Below are 24,093 nucleotides of genomic sequence, written 5' to 3' on the forward strand. Positions count from 1 at the left end.
TTCTGCCTAGTTCTTCTTAGGCGGTGTCACCGTACGATACCCTCACCCAGCCAGTCTCTGTTTCACCAGGTCACATCGCCAACAACCAGTCAACTGGCCAACTGAAGGCAAATACCGACACCTCTGACAAACTAATGGATCAGGATCCTCTAGCCTCTGAACCTGGTCGTTGTGCACATTCAAATTCTGGCACTTTATTTTCTGCCTCCAGGAAACAAAATTACACCCTCATGATCATCTTCACCTCCCACACTTCATTCTCTTTTGACCTTCCTCCTGAGGTGGGTGTCCAGCTCATGGGGATGTCATGTTGCTGTTTCCAGACAGCATCTATAGTCACACAATTTCCTTGCACACCCAGCTTCAAGCTGTTGCTGTCTGTCTTTCCCTTTTCGGTTTCTCCTTCTCTCTTTGCAATGTCTACTCACCCTCATCTTCTGCTGTCACAAGGGCAGACGTTTTGCAACTTACTGCTCAACCTCCTCCCTTTCTGCTGCTCTACAACTTCAATACCCATCATCCCCTTTGGTCCCCCTGCGGGTCCGGGGGTTAGAATAGGTCCAAGGTATTCCTGCCTGTCGTAAGAGGTGACTAAAAGGAGTCTCGCATGTTTTGGCCTTTATGTGATGGTCCCCTGTAGGGTTTGACCTCCATTTTTCAAAATTTTCCTGAAGAGTGAGCCAATTGGGGAAGGGCACCTTGCATGGTGCATGGTGTCCATCATGTGCTGAGACTTATCGCATCCTTCGTCGACGTGGATCTGCGCTTCTGCTTGTTCTCCAACTGTTGGGTGAGGTCACCCTCCTGGGTGCATATTTTTCCATCAGCTGTGCAGTATCATTTTCTACGCTGACGATGATAATGGACTTGTTTGCTTGGTTGCGCCTCATATCCAGCACGGTAGCCAGTCCTTTGTGGTGGGGCCGCCATGTACACTGTCGGTTGTAGCCCCCCTGACCACACAAGGATCACTCTGCTGATGCCTGTGCTGTTAACTCCCCACATATGCCGAGGAGTAGACACCCGTCACCCTGGGGCATCGGGACTCACAGCAATGGCCTTCCTGTTAGGTGGCCTTTGCTGCGGCTGGGTGCCACCCATGAGGAGGGCCCCTGGTTGGAGTGGATGGCATCAGGACAGATGACACACCATGAAGTGTAGTGTGTCATCTCTTGCTGGTGGTCAAACACCAGCAGTCTCTAAGCATTCATGGGCTCGATCCAACGCACAGAAGTCCAACCCCAAATCGTTCCCCTCCCTGGCCACATCATGGGAGGAATGTCAGGCTAAGGATGGCAGTGAAGCTTATTCTCCCCGGTACCTTGTATGTTCGAGAGCTGATTGGAATCTTTCATGATGGTGAAGCCTCAGTTTTCTATTGATCATTTAGAGGACAAGTTTGGGGAGGTGGAGGGTTTGTACAAAATGAGATCTGGGTCAGTATTAATCAAAACAGCATCCTCTGCCCAGTCACGGGCATTACTTCCTTGTGACAAGCTGGGGGATGTTTCTGTAACCATCACGCCCCATAAGAGCTTAAATATGGTCCATGGTACTGTGTACTGACTCCTTGAGCAGCCTACAAGCTACCGACTAGCCTGCCCTCATCATCTTTTGGTAGCAACCATCCAGGAGTCCATCTGTGCCCTAGAACAGTTCAGTCGTTCAGTGGTGTTTTTCTGGAACTTGCTGACAGGCTGGCCAAACAGACTATGTGGAAACTGCTTATGGAGATCGGCTTCTCTGCAACTGACCTGCTTTCAGTACTACGCCGCAAGGTTTTGCGGCTTTGGGAGACGGAATGGCATAATCTCAGTACGCACAATAAACTGCGTGCCATTAAGGAGACTACGAATTTGTGGAAGACCTTCACGCAGGCCTCTTGCAGAGACTCTATGGTTCTATGTCGGCCCCACATTGGCCTCGCTTGGGTGACACATGGCTACCTCCTGTGCTGCGATGACCCACCTCAGTGTCGTTGCGGCACCCAGCTGACAGTGACCTATATCTTGGTGAGCTGCCCTCCTTTGGCTGCCCTGCGACAGACTCTTCAATTACCAGACTTGTCATCATTAATTTTAGCTGACACCTCATTGCCTAATTTAGTTTTACGCTTTATACGTGGCAGTGTGTTTTTTCATTCTATATCAGTTTTAGTGCATGTCCTTTCTCTCTTTGTGTTCTCCACTCTAATGCTTTTAGGCTGGATGTTTTAATGTGTCACAGAGCAGAGTGGCTGGATTTTCCTTTTTATTCACATGGCCGACCAGCCACGGTCATCTGCTCTCTTGTTTTTATCCCTTCCACCTGTTTCTTGCTTCTCTCTGTGGCTTTCTTTTCCTGTATTGTCCACAGTAGTGTTGATTACCCTTGTGTTGTTCTTCTGGTTCTTCCATTCTCTTGTTATTGTGCTGTACGTCTCCTTTCTTTTCTTCTTTCCCTTGTGTAATTATTTTACCGGGAAAAAGGAACCCATGACCTCGCAGTTTGGTCTGACATTGATTTATCAATTTGCAGCCCAGGACTTCTCCCATCTATCCACTGGAGAGCACATTACGACATATGTCGTGATGACCAGTTCCCCATCTTCCTGTCAATGCCCCGGTGTCAGGCCCAGGAACACCTGCCCAGACGGGCTTTAAACAAGGCGGACTGGGAAACTTTCACCTCTGCTGTCAACGCTGACTCTCCCCCACATGGGAACATCGATGTGATGCTTCAGCAGGTGACAACAACAATCGTTTCTGTGGCAGAAAACATGATCCCTCGCTCTTTAGGGTGTGCGCGCCCCCCCCCCCCCCCCCCAGTGAAAGGCAGTCCTTTGGTGGTCACCGGTAGTCGCTGAAGCAATTAAAGAGTGTCGGCGAGCTCTACAGCAGCATAAGCGGCACCCATCCGTGGAACACCTCATAGCCTTTAAACGGCTCCACGCCCGCTGACTTATCAAACGATGGAAGCAGGAGTGTTGGGAGAAACATGTCTCAACTGTTGGGTGCCATACGTCACCTTCCCAAGTCTGGGCCAAGATCAAACATGTTTTCGGGTACCAGGTGTTCCCGGTGTTAACATAAATGGCGTGTTATCAGCTGACACAAACACGATTGCTGAGCACTTTGCTGGGCACTATGCTTGAGCCTCTGTGTTGGAGAATTAACCCCAGCCTTTTGCACTCTCAAATGGCGGCTGGAAGGGAAAGTCCTCTCGTTCACTACATGCCACAATGAATCCTATAATGCCCCATTTACAGAGTGGGAGCTCCGCAGTGCCCTTGCACATTGCCCCGACACAGCTCATGGGCCAGATCGGATCCACAGTCAGATGATTACACTTCTCTCATCTGACTACAAGCGTCATCTCCTCATCACCTTCAACCAGATCTGGTGCGATGCCGTCTTTCCATCGCAATGGCAGGAGAGCACCATCATTCCGGTGCTCAAACCCGGTAAAAACCCACTTGATGTGTGTAGCTATCGGCCCATCAGCCTCACCAACATTCTTTGTAAGCTGCTGGAATGTATGGTGTGTGTACCATTATTTTGGCACTTTGAACTACTAGCTGTTAAATTATAAGTTGAAGTGAAAAGCATGAGTGCACTGGAAGGAATCAGCAGCTTCTCATCCACCACATCAACACACTGTCCTTGCAGTAACACTGGAATGTTCTGGGATGGTGCGTATGTCAGTGAATAGTACTGACTTGCAACATGTGGTGTAGGGCTACGAGCACAGTTCGTCTGAGAGTCGGGGACTGGGTGGGTTTCTTCGTTACACAAATTGATGAGTGGGATGGAATATAGCAGTTCGTTATCCTGCTCCAACTTGCTGGTCATGTGCTATAGGATCCCATGAGGCCGCTGGCCCCGACACGTTGGAGTTTGCTGCAGGTCCCGACGAGACACGCTGGAAGTCACTGCTGCTCCAGACACACTGGAGACTGCTCCTGAACAAAGATGAAAGAAAACAAATGCATCCACAGACAATGACAAAGAATTGAACAAAGAAAGAGATCTTGACAAAGAAAAGGAAGAACTGCTACAAGCAGTAATAGTACCAAAGACATGTAATGAGTACTTACTTTTATGCATCTTCTCTGATGCGGAGGCAAATAGGGATCTTAGCTGCTGTTGACACTTCATGGTTCTTCCACTGACTGACTGCGACTGAGAGCGCCGGCCAGAGTTGCTGTGCGATTCTAGGTGCTACAGTCTGGAACCGAGCGACTGCTCCGGTCGCAGGTTCGAATCCTGCCTCAGGCATGGATGTGTGTGATGTCCTTAGGTTAGTTAGGTTTAATTAGTTCTAAGTTCTAGGCGACTGATGACCTAGAAGTTAAGTCGGATAGTGCTCAGAGCCATTTGAACCATTTGCGACTGAGAGCACATTTGTCTTATATCACTCGTCATCATTATCGCGTGACGGGATTTAGTGTTCCCACGTTCCTATTGGCTCCCACTAGTTTGCAGGTGGGGGCAGAGGTGAATGCCGTGTTATTATTAGTTCCCAAGGGAATTAGTGCAGGAGGGGGGGGGGGGGGAGCATTTTAAGTGTCCTCTGCGCCAGTTTCGTGAACTAGCTCACTGAGGGCCATACATCAATGTGAACACCTTTGGTAGCAGAATAGGATGAAGTTGTTTCCTACACTGCAAGCCTCTCTCCCAACTTGTGCACGTGGGGATATGCGAGGCAGTCGGTGTGGCTGGTGCCCCTAGCATGTCCGCCTTGCGGTCGGTGCGAAGACATGATCAGATTAACAGTGTAATTACATGCGGTGAGTTATGTTAATGTTGATTTCGTGACAGTTTTCTTTGCGTGATCAAAAAAAAAAACTGTTTATGTATTTAATTACTTCTTTTCGATGTATTTTACGAGACCTACATCTTCCAAAATTAAATAAACAGCAGAGAATGATGGTTTTCCCACGAAATAAAAGAAAGATCCAACTTCTATGAATTGAATTTTATTTATAAACAGTATATCCTTTGCTATGTAATTGACATTGACTTGAATTTTGTTCGTGAGATCTTTCCTCTTCAGCACAGACTGAGTCTGTCTCTCGCCAAGTTCCAGGTGGGGGAGGGGAGGGGCTGTGGGATTTCCTAGAATGGGAAGAGTTAATTAATTTATCGATTTAATTAATTGGTCAATGAATTTGATATCAAAAGTGTGCTTGTAGTGGCGAGAGGGAGGGGTAGGGATTGAGGATTTCACAGAGGGTTGGGGGGTTTCTCAGAAGGACAGATTATCCCCAGTGGCATATAAATCAACCTCAGGGAGTCATAAATCAATCAAGTTTGCTCCTGAATGTATGTAACCCTCACAAACAAAGTGTTGTAATACTTGCATTGCCCTACTACTTATATAAGTGTATTGATTGCTATCCCATGAGTTTTGTTACCTCAGTGTATAAATCTGTTATAGTCAGTATGGTCACACAAACGAAGAATTTTTTTCTGAAACTTCATTTCATATTTTGTAGCATGATTTTTATAACACTCCAATCCACAGTCAGAATAACATCTAGAAACGTTACCACTCTCACTCTGTATGCCCTATATTTTTATGTTGTTGTTAGTGTAATGTTCATCTGTCAGTGTTCACAAACAAGCTATTTCATGGTACAGTACCCAAGTCTATCGATGTGGTCATTGACCCAGCTCCTTCATTATACATGCAGACACTAAAACTTGCTGTCACCTGAAAACCACTCATTCATCAGTGGCGAATTTCGAGTAACAACTTCATTTCTCTTGTTGGCATGTTTAAATTTGCGTCTTTTGACAAAAGAAGGCGGAGTTTGCACAGTGTCACTTCGCTTGCCCCGTGCGCTGGCTGTAAAACGAAGATGTGGACGATTGGGATGTAAAAATTATCTGTCCGTGTTCTAAAGACTTATGTGGACAAAGTAGCACAAAGTTAAAATAGATACTAACACCTGGCGAATGATGTCGAAGTACCTCGAAAGCCCTCTGCTGCCGGCTAAAATATCTTTCTCTCTCTCTCTCTAGAGCAGTAACGCCCCTTCTCGGGGAACTCCAATGTGTGGCCCCCATGGCACGTATCCTGTGCAATGCTTTGATGTTTTGTCTCCTGTTCTTGCTGACGTGATGTCCATAGTAGTTTACATTGATGTGTTATCTGCCACGAAAGCGATATGTGATGTAAAACTTGATGATGAAGCTAATCTTATTCCAGCCGAAGAAATTAACTTGGGTTATGCTGTACTGACTGAGCTGAGAAAGGTAAAAGTGGCAACCAAAGGTATTTAACTTTCAGGACTGATTGCAGGAACATTTGTGATTAAAATGTGCTCGAACTTCTTCCTAAAGTCACTTTTGAAGTATAGCATTTGTTGATACATAAGTTTTTGTGATCCAGCTGTGGTAAATAGCAGCCCAAGAACTAGCAAGAGTAGAATCTCAAATCTCTTACAGAAATTCTCTTCGTGGAATTGTATGACTGCTAAGGACTGTGATGGAGTTGAGAAAGAGTTCTCACAACTTCATGGTAAGCATGAGTTTACGGACCCCTGTGCAACCTACAGGGTGACAATTATTGAGCTGTATGAAAAAAACGTAAATTAATTACAAATTACGGCGTGCACACACTTTATTCAACATGTGAACGTCCCTACAGATATTCGGATTTAGGTTGTGACATGTTCAATATGCCTGCCATCATTGGCGACGACATGGCGCAGACGAATAGCGAAATTCTGCATGACCTGCTGAAGTGTTGAAACATCGATGCTGTCGATGACCTGCTTGGCTGTTTTCAGCTCAGCGGTGGTTTTAGGGTTATTGCTGTACACATTGTTTTTAATATAGCCCCGCAAAAGTGAGTCGCATATGTTCAGATCTGGAGAGTATGGCGGCCAGTCAGAATGCGGTCCTCAAAGTGCTTCTCAAGCACACCAAACACTCTCCTGCTTCGATGTGGTCGAGCTCCGTCTTGCATGGACCATATCTTGTCGAAATCAGGGTCACATTGGATTATGAGAATGAAGTCATCTTCCAAACCTTCATGCACTATTCGGTAGTCATCATGCCATCAAGGAATATAGCACCGATTATTCCATGACTGGATATTGCAGCCGCGCGGTTAGAGGCACCGTGTCAGTGACTGCACGGCCCCTCTCGCCGGAGGTTCGAGTCCTCCCGTGTGTGTGTGTGTGTGTGTGTGTGTGTGTGTGTGTGTGTGTGTGTGTGTGTTGTTCTTAGCATAGGTTAGTTTAAGTTGTGTGTAAGTCTAGGGACAGATGACCTCTGCAGTTTGTGGTCCCTTAAGAACTCACACACATTTGGATACTGCGCACCACACAGTCACCCGCGGAGGGGTGAAGAGACTTCTCGATCGCGAAAAGCGGATTCTCAGTCCCCCAAATCCGCCAATTTTGCTTATTGACGAACTCATCCAAATGACAGTGGGCTTAATCGCTGAACTAGACCATAATGCACAATCTGTTTCCCAACATGCCTCGCGGCCAATTTGAACGTCCTAATGCAAACCGTTCAGAAGTTATGACGATTTTATTTCGTATAGTTCAATAATTGTCACCCTGTACAACAGAAGTGAGACTGGAATTGATCACTTTTCGAGAGACTTACCAGCATTCGCTTTGTACAAAAGTTCTCATTTTGAGCCATGGTCAAGCCTTTGTAGAGCAATGGTTTTATTTATTTTTTAATTAAGAAAGAGTTTATGATAGTCAATCAACCAACCAAGTCATTGGTATTCATACGTCATGTATATGATGGCCTGAAATCGGCTGGCGATGTCTTCAAGACTGACGCTGGCAAGAGAATGATACTGAACTATCGCAATGCACGATATCGGTATAGCGAGGCTTTAAAGCAGAAGCAATGTGAAGATGACGAAGTCGACAGAGCTGGGCGGAATCGGTCCATCGCCCAGGTTGATGAACTGAAAGGCAAAATGTCACTGATACTGACCGATAAGTCCACTGAATTGAGTAGAATTGGTGAAGATATCACTTTTCTCACAAAAGAATTTTTACTGCGTTTCATTGATTGATTTGTAATTTTTTTTTTTTACTATTCGACAGAACAATGAGTATTATTTGGCAGAGAAATGGCACTAGAAGTACCCCAGTGCTGTCGTTCTTATTTTTCAAATTTTATTGTTTTGTTGTTCAACATATTCCTTTTACTTTTCGTGTCCGATCTGACCCATTATCTCGCCTGAAAAGTTCATAAATCCTGTATGGGAGAAGGTGCAAAAGCTTGCTGTTAACCTCCAAATCATAAATCCTGTAAAGGAGACAATAACTCGCTGTTAATTCACAATAGGAGTTAATAATATGCTCAGAAATACAGAAATCCGCACTTTTTTTGCCTGTTTCTGTACAGCTCTCAAAATTTGTCAGGAAAAAAAAATGCTAAAACGGTATCTGGAAATTGTCAGGCAGTTTCACTGTGGGAAACTTGGGGCCAATGTTGCAAACACGTCGTTATTTTTTCCGTCAAACCAACACCCAAAAATCCGTCAAAATGAAATATCTCCATTTTTTTTTTGCAAAAATAAAGAAAAACAAAACTTATTTTAAAACATTGCACTCATTACGTTGTTTACGCTTCGAGCAAACATATAAAAAATCAGCCAAAATCCGTCAAAATCAGATACCTCAGTATTTTCTTGCAAATAAAAAGAAGAAATTAAAATTTATTTTAAACATGTACTCATTCCTAGTTTACAATTCCGACAAATATTTAAAAATCCGCTGAACTCGGCCAAAATATAAAAGATGTGACATTATGTAACTACATCACATTTTAATGGAACAATAAGAAGCAAATTTAAATGCGCTCCATTAAATTTCGGGCGTGCAGTCGCACGCATTCAGCTACTGCTTCCAATATTTTGGCTGTATAACGTTCAGTCATCTTCAGAATGAGCCTATAGACAAATGGCTGGACAGTATACAGACGAAATACTAGAAGAAGAAACCGAAATTATGCGCAACGCGCCCAAAATTTAATGGAGCAGTCCATTGCTCCACGAAAACGTGAAGATGCACAAATTTAAAGATATTTACTCACTTATATTGATTAAAATAACAACAGTTCATACACATCGTCTTCTGCCTCTTCTTCAGTTGACGTGCTGGATTGTTGGTCTCCTCGGTACGCAGCCATTGTGCCTATTTGCTTCAAGGCATGCTCTGGTAAGACGTAATTATGGCAGCACTTGTTCACACACCAAAGTCCGGCACGCACAGTGAGAACTACGTTTACCGTATTGGTTTTAAGTGTATTCCTGAGGGAGGTTTCCACATTGTTGAGCATGCTAAATGCTCTTTCGACCTCGGCATTTGACCACCGTAACACCAAAAGCATCATTGCAAAATCTGAGAGCTCCTGAAATGGATTTTGGGAACTGGTGTCTTTATATGATGCGATCTCTTGTCAACGTTGTACTGTATTGTCGACATTTTCCATTGAACAGTAGTTAACTTTGAGGACTCAAAGTCAATTTTTGTTATCTGTGTCAGGTAATTGAAATTACGGGGCTATCGGGATTATACTTTCTTTCACCACCCTCAAACACTGTTCTGGAGCAATTAATTATACACATTTTTTGCAAAACCTTGACATTATTCGGCAATCGTTTCTGGAGCTCCTTTGTTAAGCAAAGCAGAAATCTTCGCGTCTACTGTGATAAACGTTTTCGCTTTCTGCGTTAATTTTATGTTCTTTCATCATAGTTACCAATGAATCCTCTACTTCATGGCCAAGATAAATATTAGGGGATTTGTGTTTTCTAACGTCGACTGTTAGCAAAGCCCCCTTAACACCAGGGACAACAATCTGCCTCGTAAGACCTAAAATAAGAAGTACTAAGTCTTGCAGTAGCTTTGAACGGTCTGCTGTACTTGATTGGAATGATTTATTGACCTTGTGACATTCCTCTCTTGTTGGTCTAAGAAGCAGTTGTCTGGATATTTCAAAATGTGTCTGCAGTTCAAGCCACTGACTTAAAATGCGATTAACAGCAACTTCGATCGATAGCCACCTTGTGTCTGATTTGTGTATAATTTTAAGAGGTTCGGCTCCATCATTTATTGCTTTCAACAACTCCCTATACATGACTTGTCGAGAAGAAGATTTAGAAAACCAAGAATAAGTTTCACAAATTAAGAATTCAAGATTCCTTGGTAGCATTTGGGCAGCAGAGGACACTGCTAACTGAACTGAATGGTAAACACAGGGGATCAATACAAGATTAGGGACCTCACATTTCAGTTTCTGATAAACCCCCATTGTTAATACCCACCATTATTGAGGCATTATCTGTACAAATTCTTCTCATTTGTTTAATATCTATACCATAATCTGAAAGTAATGACTTCACTGCATTAACAATACATCCAGCATTCCCCTGTTCTAGTTCAAAAGCTTTGTTGTTTTGAAAAATTTACAATTGACGCCGCCAACAATTTTGTAACAGCAATGTCTGTAGATTCATCTATAACAAGACTGAAATGTCCATTCCCAACATTGTTCTGCAGTTTAGATTTAAAGTGCTTGAAGAGAATGTTCCTGATCAAAGCAGGGCTCCTCGTGCGGTGTAGTGCATGGTCAGCACTTTGAAAAAAATTCTTGGTTAGATCTGAAAGATGATCAACGGATCTAATTGCATAGTGATTAACTACAAACGATGTAAGAGAAGCTCCAGCAGTGCACGTTCGTGTGTATGTTTCACAGACTGAAGTGGCAATGTTGGCTGTCGTGAAGATGAAAAAGGTTCAGCTGCTTTTAAATGTGCCTTACGACTTCCATGTAGAAGTAAATCTGACACACAGACATTCAGGTTGCATTGGCAATATTTACACCGCGCACCACTAGGTTCCCCGGGCAACTCTAACAACCAACCCTTTAATTGTTTATTACTTCACCATTCTTTTATAAATTGTCGTACATACCGCCTGACATTCTTCTCAGACATGTTCAGTCAGTCGTAAAAACAAACAAAAAGAGCATTACACACTATTTTTTAAACACACAATAACTCACTACGACACTGTAGTCCGTAACCTGGTACGCAGCTCCCCAGTTATGATCTGTAGCAGCCGCAGAATTCGTGCCTTAGTGATTTGCAGATGTTCGTTGCTAACCGCGCAGCGTACCATTATCCGGTGTTGACTGCATTGTCGTCGTCATCGTTGATGAGCTGAGCTGTCTGTGTTTTTTTGATCTAGATTCATTGTGATTTTTACGAATATACGTGATGGTGCACTTGCTGGCTCGTCACGCGGGCTATCTTCTACTCCATTTCGGAAAAGAAAGCCGGTTATCAGGAGCTCATGGAAGCGCAAAACACAGGTTTATGTTGCCTGCACTGGGGGCTTGCAATGGAGTTTGTTCTCCCCCCCCCCCCTTCTCTCTGCCCCTCGCAATCCACCATCCACGCAGCATATTTTCTAGTATTAGCGGCAATAACTCGTAGAGCAAAGCATATTTTTGTTAGTGTGCTGCTGGTGCAAGAGGTACGTATCGTATATTTAAAGCCAGTTCGAATCCTGATGGTGGATGATACTTTCGCTGCCAGTATTTGGCCGGCCAGGGGAGGAGAGATGGTAGTTTAAACTTACTGATCGCCAGTTTTTGCGCCAATGACCTGGATTTAAATTCCAAACCTCTCCACATTTCTCATGAAGAGAAGACTGTTGATGATGATTCGTCCATCGGATGGGAATGTTAAGTTCGGTGACCCCCTTCATGCTTTTCGAGAGAATTACGCTATGTGCCAGCACTGAGTTTCAACCTCTCCCTCCTCATACATAAGAACACAAACACGACACAGCACCAACACTCATCGCAGTCATCCCCTAAGTACAAAAACACGCTCGACACTTCGTAACAGGTCGGAGGAGGGCAATGGCAAACTACCTCCACTCGGATGGCGTTGCAGGATTCCTGCTACTGCTCCCTACGCTCAGTTCGTGGATATGGGACTCTTACTTACTACTGTATCTTTGCTTACAACAGAAACTAGAGCCATTTTCCACCGCATTATGTTTGCTTTTTCTGAGTTTTCCAGTCATCAGAGATGTTTAATACTGTTAGCTAAAAAATAGCCATGTACATTTCTCAATAGGAAGGAAATCTAAGAAGTTATTTTCAGTTCAGTTTTCTGTTATATCCTTCATGTAATTAATTTGAATGAACAAATCAGAAATACAGCCCGTTCTTACATCACATGAAGTGAAACTTAACGAGTTTTAGTGCAATACATCCATGGCACACTCTTGCAGGTGCACAAAGATTTGCATTCGTGATAGTTTTATCTAACAAGGGGACCCTCCATAATGTAAATTACGGATTTTGATGCGCTTCAAATATGTTGTAGAGGCACTTACGCTGAGTGCCTGGTTATCGGGCCTTGGTTTTTGAGAAAATAGATTTTGAAGTTCATTGCCCGCTCTCTATACTCGTAATATTACATATATTTCCGGCTAGTCAGCGTAGCGGAGTGGTAAAGGTTCATGGCTACCGCTCTGGAAGTACCGTGTTCGAATCCTGCTCGCGTACTTTTTTTTCCAAAATCGACCGAATATTTCAATTTTATTTGAAAGAATATCAACAAACAGTGCAAGGTGTGCGAAATTACAAAGATATATTCAGTTATTAATTTGTTCAAATATTCATTTCGTTTGTGGTTCGAATCATACTCTCCCAGTTCATCTTCTTAGTTGAAATCTATCAATTCATCATCAATAATGATCTATCTTTCGGCCAAGAGATCCTGTATTACGATACATATCTCATCGCCAATTGCAACGGAATCGGCAGATATCACACTAGGCGGTGTATTCGTTACGAGATTCCAATCGCGAAGTAGCTTTTCGGCGTATTTAATGGCATTTGTGATTTCGCCTTTTGATTCTTCGTTCAACTCCTCGACTTGTGGATCTTCTTCTGGCTGCACTACTGCAGAAACACTTGGTTCTTCCATTTCACAGAATTTTTCTAACACACGGCACTAGAGACGCTTTGCGAGAAACTGACGCTGTAGTTAGATGCAAACGTAAAGGAATGCAGCTCGCATCCTCAGTGGCCTAGGAGCTGGGGTTCCCATTACGGCTAACGGTATTCATGGGAGAGGGGATGATAATGGGTGGAGATCGATTTCTGGTAATACAAGAAGCGACTGTTGTACGAACATTTGGAACTCCAACTGCGAACCACAAACGGAATGAATATTTGAAAAAAATTAATAACTGAATATATCTGAATAATTTCGCACACCTTACACTGTTTGTTGATATCCTTTGAAATAAAATTGAAAAATTTTGTCGATTTTGAAAACAAAAAAATTAGTGCATGAGCAGGATTCGAACACAGTACCTCCAGAGCGGTAGCCGTGAACCTTTACCGGTGCGGTACGCTGACTTGCTGGAGATATATATAATATTACAGGTATAGAGCGGACAATGAACTTCAAAATCGATTTTCTCAAAAACCAAGGCCCATCACCAAAAAACCAGATAGCCAGGTACTCAGGGTAAGTGCCTCTACAACATATTTGAAGCGCATCAAAATCCGTGATTTACAGTATGGAGGGTCGCCTTGTCAGAAACTTTTTTTTTCAGTATTAAATGAAACCAGAAAAATGTCAAAAAAGCCCATTTTTAATAATATTCGTGAAAAAAAACTTCAAAACTAAATTTTACCCGTCACACAACGTGAAATTTCGTCAAATTGGATGGGAAATCCGTCAAGTTGGCAATGCTGCTTGGAGCAACCCTGATATCTTCAAGTATTTTCTTTGTTTGGGCTATGTTCTTTATTGGAGAACACGTCGCATAGTGCCTGTCAGTGCGTAAAACTGAACAGAGATGATATTTAAAATGTAGGAAAGATATTAAAGCTGAGTTTCACCTCGCTATTTCTTCGATGTTCAGCAAGTTAAGTAAATGAAATGTAGCCACTAAAGGTGGTTGTGTTTTAATATTGTGTTTGGAGCTGGCGTACACCGAAAAGTCAGGAAACACATAACCAGTTTTTCGAATTTCAGGTTTCTGTGCATCACAAAAAAAAAAACAGACAAAATTCTAAATTATGGACATGGATGGCCTTAATTAATGTTGCTCAAAAATGAAACACGCGGATTAAGAAGGGACTGACGTAATAGAAATTGATTACGTGGGACACTATCGTGAACATCGAAAAAATACAGGGTGATTCAAAAAGGATACCACAACTTTAAAAATGTGTATTTAATGAAAGAAACATAATATAACCTTCTGTTATACATCATTACAAAGAGTATTTAAAAAGGTTTTTTTTTCACTCAAAAACAAGTTCAGAGATGTTCAATATGGCCCCCTCCAGACACACGAGCAATATCAACCCGATACTCCAACTCGTTCCACACTCTCTGTAGCATATCAGGCGTAACAGTTTGGATAGCTGCTGTTATTTCTCGTTTCAAATCATCAATGGTGGCTGGGAGAGGTGGCCGAAACACCATATCCTTAACATGCCCCCATAAGAAAAAATCGCAGGGGGTAAGATCAGGGCTTCTTGGAGGCCAGTGATGTCACCGGCTGCCTGGCGGCCGATCCATCGCCTCGTGTAGTTGACGTTCAGGTAGTTACGGACAGATAAGTGCCAATGTGGTGGCGCTCCATCCTTTTTCGTAGGACTCTCCAACAGTTGATTGTGGAATTTGCAGCTCTCTGCTAGCTCTGCGAGTCGATTTTCCTGGGCTGCGAACAAATGCTTGCTGGATGCGTGCTACATTTTCATCACTCGTCTCGGCCGTCCAGAACTTTTCCCTTAGCACAAACACCCATTCTCTGTAAACTGTTTATACCAACGTTTAATACACCACCTATCAGGAGGTTTAACACCATACTTCGTTCGAAATGCACGCTGAACAACTGTCGTCGATTCACTTCTGCCGTACTCAATAACACAAAAAGCTTTCTGTTGAGCGGTCGCCATCTTAGCATCAACTGACGCTGACGCCTAGTCAACAGCGCCTCAAGCGAACAAATGTACAACTAAATGAAACTTTATAGCTCCCTTAATTCGCCGACAGATAGTGCTTAGCTCTGCCTTTTGTCATTGCAGAGTTTTAAATTCCTAAAGTTGTGGTATTCTTTTTGAATCACCCTGTACTGCAAATTTCATTTTTTCCCCTGTACAGTAGTGGAAGAAAGTGATTTGGTCGTGTGAAAAAATCTTTTTTATTTGTGAAGTATTTAGACAATATTAAATATTGAATATTAAGAATAAGTAGTTAATAACAAAACAGTTTGAAATCACAATATGGAACTTGATGATGGTGATAGCGAGGCCGAAATAATTTTGCACAATAATGTCAAACTTACCAGAGTCGTGATGAACCAGCTCTATTGGTGGGAATGTTAGTAGTGTTTGCAGTCCATTCTGAGGCTTCGATCACGGATAACCTTTGGGACCCAACAAAGACTTTTTTTACTCAAGTTTTTTTTGTGAAAAAAATTATAAACTAACAAGGAGAGCCGCCCGCCTCCCCCCAAAATTGGAATCGACTATTTGATATAATTCATTCGGTGATGTGAATTAGGATCCCAGATATCACACCCTGCCGCCATTCGCCCTGATGGACCTTCGTTTGCAAGTAATCGACGAAAAAATTCGGAATTTCGCGTGATGTTGTATATGTCTTATTAAGTTCCGGGTAAGTTGCATAGCGTAATGGTACAATCAGTGTAACAGGATTCTCTCAGACGTTAAATGGAAGAGTTTACGTTATTACTTGTACGCAGCAGACGTCTACATAACTATGTTACAGGGAGTTGTTTCCAATAAGGAGAAAATATTACTGGATACGAAGCCATTGTGAACATAGACGATGACTGTGGGACAGCGATACTGTACAAAGCAGGCATGCAGTGTGAATTAGACACATTGCTTGAAACATACGCGGAATCACGACAAAACTAAATGAGTTGCTTTTAGTTGATATGCTCCAACTGGGTCCGAAGGCAGACGCGAATTTTATAGAGAACGTAGTAAGGCAATTCGCTAACGTCATACAAGATATACACGCGGGTGTTTTAATTGTGTGTTACGCCGCGAGGATCAGACCCGAATTTTAACTTCCGTGACGAGTTAAAAGTTTTAACTGATGGTCAAGGTGTGATAGACACATACACGTATGTGTGCAATACCTCAGCTTGTCGACTAGACAGAATATACGCTACGAAAGGATTCCTGGACAATATAATTGACTATGAGATATGGGATGTAAATTTTTCTGATTACTGTGCTTACCATATGTCATCTACAATAAATAAACAAACATTTTGGGACGCGGTGTATGAAGTTAAATCTCAACCTCCTCGACGATGTCGATTTGCAACAATCCATCAGATATACTCGGAAAAAGTGTGTGTGCACTCAAGCGAGATACGCACGGCGTATAGTTTGGTGGACAGAGTTCGCTAAGCCACGAGTAAAGGAATGTGTGAACTAACATGCCCGGGAAAAACATATTGGAGGAAGCGCATATTGGAGTTTTACTTATGCTTTCGCGAGTTGTATAGTACTCCGCACAGATCACAGCCAAAACGTGAGGATCAAACGTATTAAAGCAAAAATTACAAATTTGGTGTGGCGGTCTTTGGACGGCCCTAAAGTAAGGCCGCGGACTGGGACTGATATTGGGCAGGAAAAGTTCTCTATCTTCCATATTATCAGAGAAGCTAAACGTGGAAAGCAAAAGCTACTCCAAAATATTCAAAACGAACGAGGTCATGAGTATATATACACACACAGATAGACAGACAAAAAACTTTATGTAGAACCGGAAATACTCATCAGTGAAAGCAGTTCTTCTATCTCCCATTGCAATGACAGTTAATGCTGAAGACAATATCACGAATGAAGAAACTACGAGTTGTAATAACAGGTGCACCTCGTAATAAAGCGGCAGGATTAGACGGTCTCTCTGTGGAATTTTATACGCACTTCCGGGACCATGTTGCTGATGAATTAACAACTATGTATAATAAATTGCTGCAAGATGACCCCTTTCCTACTGAATTTACTGAAGGCTTGGTGGTATTGACTCCCAAAAAAGCGCACAGCAGCTCTTTGCACGATTTTCGACCAGTTACGTTGTTGAACGCTGATTTTAAAACATTGGTTCGATTATTAAATCATAGGCTGAAACCCATTCTCGCGAAAGTTATTGGCCTATACCAGACGAACATTGGCACAGGTCAATCCATGACGAATGTTTTATGTGCATACTGGGATGTCTTACATTTAACATGTATCTGTAAATGTTAAGTTACTTACTTACTTACTTACATGTTCCATGGATCATTTTGCGTGATAAATCGTCATGATGTGTAATGCGCACGTTAGAATTTTACTTCTCATGCTTTTGCGAGTTGTATAGTGACTCAGCACAGAATTTTGGGATAATGCTTTTAGATTTTGACAAGGCCTTTGATAGAATTTGCCACAAGTTTTTAACAAATGTTATGCACAGAATGGGATTTAATAATCAGTTCCTTCAGCTTTTACAAAAATGCATTGTTGGAAGAATGTCTAGAATAAAGGTTAACGGTCAGCTCACCCTTCGTGTGCCCATCAGACAATCTGTTCACCAAGACTGCCCTCTATCAATGTCATTGTTTGAACTGCTACTGTTTAATCTGCATGCATAACTAGCAGGCCTAAAGGTGTTTGATGTCAAAACAGTTTGCCATACATATGCCGATGGTATTAGCGTCATTGCAAATATAAAGGTGGTATTGAAAAGGTACACTGCATGACCACAATGCATGCACAGTCCTCAGGTGCAATGATAAATAAACAGAAATCTAAAATTCTTCCTCTCAGACCACTCGATGAATGCATGGTATCATCGTAGTTGCAACTAGGAATGACTTTGCTACCGGACCCGTGCGAGATGACAGAGACAAATTGGTAACTTATATTCAACGCAGTCAGAGCAACACTCCAAGAACGCAAGACTAGATCCCTCAATCGCTTCCAAAGAGTGCAGTTCACAAGTATGTACGTTCTTAGTAGAATCTATCATATGAGGAGGAGGAGGAGGAGTAGTAGTAGTAGTAGTAGTAGTAGTAGTAGTAGTAGTAGTAGTAGTTCCTCCGACCGTAATGGGGATAAATGATGATGATGAAGACGACACAACACCACCCAGTCATCTCGAGGCAGGAAAAATCCCTGACCCCGCCGGGAATCGAACCCGGGGCCCCGTACTCGGGAAGCGAGAACGCTACCGCGAGACCACGAGCTGCGGATGTGTTACTGATACCCACTGACATTACACACAAGCTTCTTGTTGCCATATATTGGTTTGTTTGGAGAGGAAATATCTTCAAAACTTCAGTTCACTTAATAACACTGGCTCACCTTGCAGGCGGGTTAGGTATAAAGGATGTACGCACTCAGTGTCTTGCAGTCTTCATAACTAGAACATCCAAAATAATCAGTTGCGACCAGACTGGGACATCCTAGAGTCTATTCAGCTACTTAACACTTCAGGATGTGAGGGCACCAATTAATGTTGGGCACATCAACCAACAGCTGGGATACGTCTGTGTCTACTTCACGGAAATCACCTGCACCAGTCGCCTAAACATTTTAGTACCTCTATACTTTACTTTGAACGGACGAAGAGACAGCAAAGAAATCTGATCGAAAAGAAACACCTGGATAAAACATGAAACATATATGGGCTAATATCACCAACCCCATTCTTAAGTTGGACATAGCTGATGTATAGTATGACATTTTAAATGAAAATATCACCACAGGCAAAAAGATGCATAAAATTAACCATTGTCATCTTATAGACACACTGGCTCACACCTTCGTTTGTAGAGAGAACATCGTGATATGGAACTGAACGAGGAAAAAGCTTTTGATTATTAACAGGACGACAGAGAATGTGATCGCTATTGACAATGAGTTACACTTGGGCTGGCACTTGTTCCGTGCTGTGAAGAACAATAGTTACATGTGGCTACTCAGTGTGTTTACTACATTTTTACACTACAACTGGCAGACCTCAAAGCATTCATTTTGTATATTCAGGAAAACAGCATAATTTGAAAAAACATCCTAAGTACAAACAGTGGTTCCAAAAATTTCTTATTTGCACTTTACCTCAAAAGTGAGAGTCGTTCCACATTGTATTATTTCATGTTCGGAAAAGCGACTTACACATAGTTGAGGAGCGCAAGCATGATAAAGCCACATATATACACGCCAGTCAAGAAAACTGTAAATAGTCAAAGGAGAAATGTTATGTAATTTGTTGGAGAAATCTTTTCTTTGCTTTTATTTTCTATATTTTAAACTGATGATTACGTATTGCTGCGAAGTAGATTTCATTTCCAAGTGGTGAGAAGCTTTATGTTTATTTCTTGTGGATAGCATTCATGCGCAACATTCATTTGGATATTAAAAGAAGAAACCCAGTACCTGAATGTGATACCCTCCTCATATTCTGATGCACCCAAGCTGAGAGAAAGGATCTTTCAGAGCGTGATGCGAGAGTTCAGAGAAGATAAACAGAGAAACCCAAACTCTTGGAAACCAGAGTGTGAACACATACCTGACACAAAACAAAAAACCAACATCCTACCCTTCGAGAAGACCAACTTGAAGCAGTCATGCAACGAAGGTGCAGATGGCTGCGGCTACACTTCACGTGGATACCATACCCACTTGATTGATGGCTGTCCTTCGTAAGAGCAGCCTGAAGCTGTACATCTCATGCTGCGATTACGATCTTACAATGAAATAATGGAATGAAAAATGAATGTCATGTACATCTTTAAAAGTATAGTTATTGTGCTGTTGGCCACTCTTGAACAAATTTCTCTATAATGGTATGAGTTGTAACATTTTTAACACTCGAACGCCCAGAGGGGTCAAAATGACCCTTTTCGGTTTTTAAGTGCTAGCTATGTTTTGAAGAATGATTCAAGCAACATTTACTTTCGTGACATTTATTTATTTGGCGTGTACTTTTGTTATGTTCAAAAACAGTGCATTTCACCTGATTGATGATCACTTTTTTCCAGTTTTACCTTTAACACCCACAGGGGACATATTGACCCCTTTAGAAAAAGCTATAATTTTGTTTATAGTTATGCCATACATTTATCTCATGCTTTCTCAAGCCTCGGTTACTTTACTGTGTAGTGCAATAATTTACTTTTGTTCATATTATTGCCATATCAAATGACAACAATTTACTCGATTCACCATTGTTCGTCATTCCCTTGTAAGAATCAGACTTTCAAAGGTGATTTTGAGCTGCAGATTGAAGTGAATTGGAAGGAGTATGTATGAGAGGAAGAGATTCTTGCAGAGTTACAAAGAGTTATGGACTGTGATTCAGATAGTGGCGAACTTTTTTCTGAGGATTCAGGGAAGAATTTTTACCACAGACACTGAGAGAAGATGAATCATCTCATACTAATGATTCTGATATTTCAGATAGAAATAATGGAGTCTAGTAAGTATATTATTATTGGTACTGCTAGTTTATAATTATCATATTGTTATCTACATATAATGTTACTGTGCTTAATTTAGGTTTTATGGTGGCTTTTGTACATTTGTTCTATTATTCTTGCTCTATAGGTCGTGAAGAATCATGTAACAGAAGAGGAGATAACCTTCTTTCTCGGAGTGTAGAACAAGTGACTGCTGCTTCATCGACTGCTGAAAGACATAAAGAAGATGCTCCTGATGGAACAGTCTGGATAGAAGCAGTGCCTAATTCACAAGGTGGGCGTCTTCCTAATCACAATATTTTGAGAGAATCTCCTGGACCTACTCCATGTGCAAAACGAAATGTAAGTGATGAACTTGTATCACGTGCTTGGCACTTGTTCATGGACAAGTATATAATCAAACATATCTTGAAATGTACTATAACAGAGGCACACAGAATACTAGGAAATGACAGCTGGTCAATGACCACAGAATAACTAGAAGCATTTATTGCAATTATTTATGCTCGTGGTGCGAGTGGCTGCCGAAGTACAGACCTTCACAGCTTATGGTCAGATTCCTCGGGTCTACCATTTTGTGTGGAAACCATGAGTAGAAATAGATTCTGTGAGATTATGAGATTCCTGAGGTTTGATGAGAAGTCTACACACACTGTACGATTACAGAATGATAAGTTTGCATTGCTTTCTGCTGTCGGGAACAAATTAATAGAAAACTGTACGATGTGTTACAAACCTGGAAGTGACATAACAGTAGATGAGCAGCTCTTTCCAAGTAAAACAAGGTGCCTGTTCACACAGTTCATGGCTTCAAAGCCTGACAAGTATGGGCAAAAATACTAGTTAGCTGTAGATGTTGAAAGCAAGTACAGACTCAATGGCTTCCCTTATCTTGGTAAGGATACTGCACGTTCCCAAGGCGAAAGGATTTCTGGGCAAAGGCAGAAATGTCACTACAGACAATTACTTCACATCACTCAAACTAGCCAAAAATTTGAAAGAAAAATCAACCTCCATTGTAGGAATAGTAAATAGAGCAAGAAGAGAGATACCACAATAGAGCAAGAAGAGAGATACCACATGCTCTGAAGTCCTTGAAGAGTCCTCTGTATTCCACAAATGTTTTAAAACATGATGATATTTCCTTGACAGTCTATCAAGGAAAGAAAGCAACAAATGTGCTTGTAATGTCTTCCCTTCGTCCTAGTGTTACCATAAATACAAATGAGAAAAATCTCCGGAAACTGTATGTTATTACAACAAAACAAAATTTACGGTTGACATAGTAGACAAGATGGCAAGGCAGTATTCAGTCAATACTTCCTCAAGAAGAAGGCCAATGCACTCTTACAATATCCTTGATCTAGCAGGAATAAATGCATATGTAATATTTAGGGCTGTTACTGGGAGGAATATCAAAAGAAAACCTTTTATTCAGCAGCTTGCAGATGAAGTACGCTCTGAGTATGTGAAGAGTTGCTTTCCTCATATGACAACAAACAAGTATGAAAAGAATCAAATGAAGATGAAGACAAAATGCCACAGAAGCACCGTAAATGCTAAGTTCTAAACTTCTACAAATGTAATAAAACTATTTCCAAGTGCAGTGAGTGTAAGATGATGGTTTGTGGAAAATGTACAAAGAAAAATGAATAAAAATGTGTCAATCGTGTAAAACAATAAAGTAACTGAAATTTATGTACACATGAAAAGTTCAGATTTTTTTGAATTAAGAAGGAAAAGCCTGTCACTTGCTTACACTTGTTTGGGTGTTACCAGGTTCAGTGAAATTTGTTTATATGTCTTTTTATTCACAACTCTGTATCTGAAATGGCTATAAATCTTGTAAACATTAAAATATAATAAATGCTTAAAATTTCGAAATAATAGTTCAGAAAACTTTTTTTAAATGCTAGGAGTGAAAATGACCCCTGTGGGCATTCGAGGGGGCGGGCAAAGTCTGGGTGTCCGAGTGTAATATCACTGGTGTGAATATACCAAGTTAAAAAGTGTATTGGTACCGACCTCAAGTGCAAAAGCTTATGTTTTCAAAACATGTTAGGTGCTTTGAATTTTTTTTTTATTTGTAAATCTTTATGGAAATGACTTAGGTCATTATTTTTATTCAATTAATTGGTTTAAATGTAATCTTATTCTGTTTGTTTGTACCTTAAATTAGTCATCATATGAAGTACGTCATTTGCTCAAATTTGGCTTCCTATCAGTCTTCGTCATTTGGAATCCTTGTTCATGTGATATTGATTATTGTTATCTATTAACTTCGATTTAATTTCTTCCATATTATCGTCTTACGTCTTCGTCCATGTTATTGCATTCATTATTTCCATTTCTCATTTTGCTTGAATTTAGTTTTACTTATAATCCCTGTTTTTATTTAAATCATCATCCATGTTATTTTGTCTATAGTGCAATAAGAATGCTTGTTAGATGATTGCCATTCAAAAAATTGTCCATCTTGTAACGAAAAATACAATCTTGACACCACTGCACAGTAAATATAAATGGGTCATTTAGTCTCTTGTTTTTTAGCTGACTGATCTTCATTTTCAACGTTCAAACATTATGATAGGTATATAAAATAATTAAATTTACATGCAGAAAGATTTCAAATGGAAAAAGAATTATGAGAAGAAAAAAATATGAGCACTGACCAAGTTTTTATGTTGATTAGAAAGATGTGACAAAGGAATACAAATAAAAAAGTTGTTTTTAAAAGGATCAGTTGAATAAAAATAGTAATCAAAGTCATTTCGATAAAGATTTAATAACAAAAATATTTCACTGGGATTTTTAGTACTCGAACCGACAACCTTTGGCATGTCAGGTCAGTACCTTAACCATTACGCTATGCAAGTAGTCGGTATATACATGTTATTTTGAAGGTTACACAATATGATACGAAACACCGAAATTTTTTTCCATTGATTATTCGCACACGAGGGCCCCACCAGTGTGAATGGCTGCAGGATGTAATTCCTTGGACCTTAACTGACATCACTGTACTCCTTGTAAGTAACGATTTGAATAAACAGAATTATGAGCTGGATGGAGGCAGTGGGGGAGGGAGGGGGGGGGGGGCTGTTAGAAACAAGACATCAAAAACTGAACTAAATATCCATTTAGAGTGCAGAAATGATTGGTTTGAGACATCAAAAAATGATTTAAATAGTGGTCTGGGCAGTAAAATCGATGCCATGAATACCAAGAGCTGAGGAATGAAATTTTAAATATAAGGGGCAATCAAATAGTTTCTGTTCACAGGCTGTACAGATCAGCATCGGTATGCCAGTCAGGTAAAATTGCCATGAGCATTGAGACAATTGTCCCACCGATGCACCAGATTAAAGATACCCGTTTGGTAAAACACTGTGTCTTGCTGTAGGAAGAAGTTCGTAACTGCCTGCTGCACATTATCATCCAATAGGAATCGTCGACCTTTCAAGGCCCTTTTTAAGGGTCCAAAGGTGTGATAATTGCATGGGGAGAGATCAGGACTATAGGGAGGGTGCTAGAGCGCATCCCACTTTAGTTCATGTAATTGATGAGGCTGGCCTCTC

The 24,093-nt window shown here is 41.3% G+C and overlaps 1 protein-coding gene across 4 annotated transcripts in view; it reads left to right on the forward strand.

The window, feature by feature from the left end:
* Positions 1-24,093, forward strand: part of LOC124555302 (exocyst complex component 1) — a 277,770-nt gene that overhangs the window by 8,499 nt on the left and 245,178 nt on the right. For 2 of the 4 annotated variants that reach the window (XR_006968531.1, XM_047129176.1), the window contains exon 2: positions 20,643-20,789. The exons of 1 other annotated variant lie outside the window; for it this stretch is intronic. The gene's annotated coding sequence lies outside the window, so the exon portion shown is untranslated. Of the gene's footprint in view, positions 1-20,642; positions 20,790-23,477; positions 23,545-24,093 lie in introns of those variants that run through there. One more of the 4 variants, XM_047129178.1, reaches the window with a different exon arrangement.

The sequence above is a fragment of the Schistocerca americana genome, chromosome X (assembly GCF_021461395.2).
Source record: "Schistocerca americana isolate TAMUIC-IGC-003095 chromosome X, iqSchAmer2.1, whole genome shotgun sequence".
Lineage (NCBI taxonomy): Eukaryota > Metazoa > Arthropoda > Insecta > Orthoptera > Acrididae > Schistocerca > Schistocerca americana.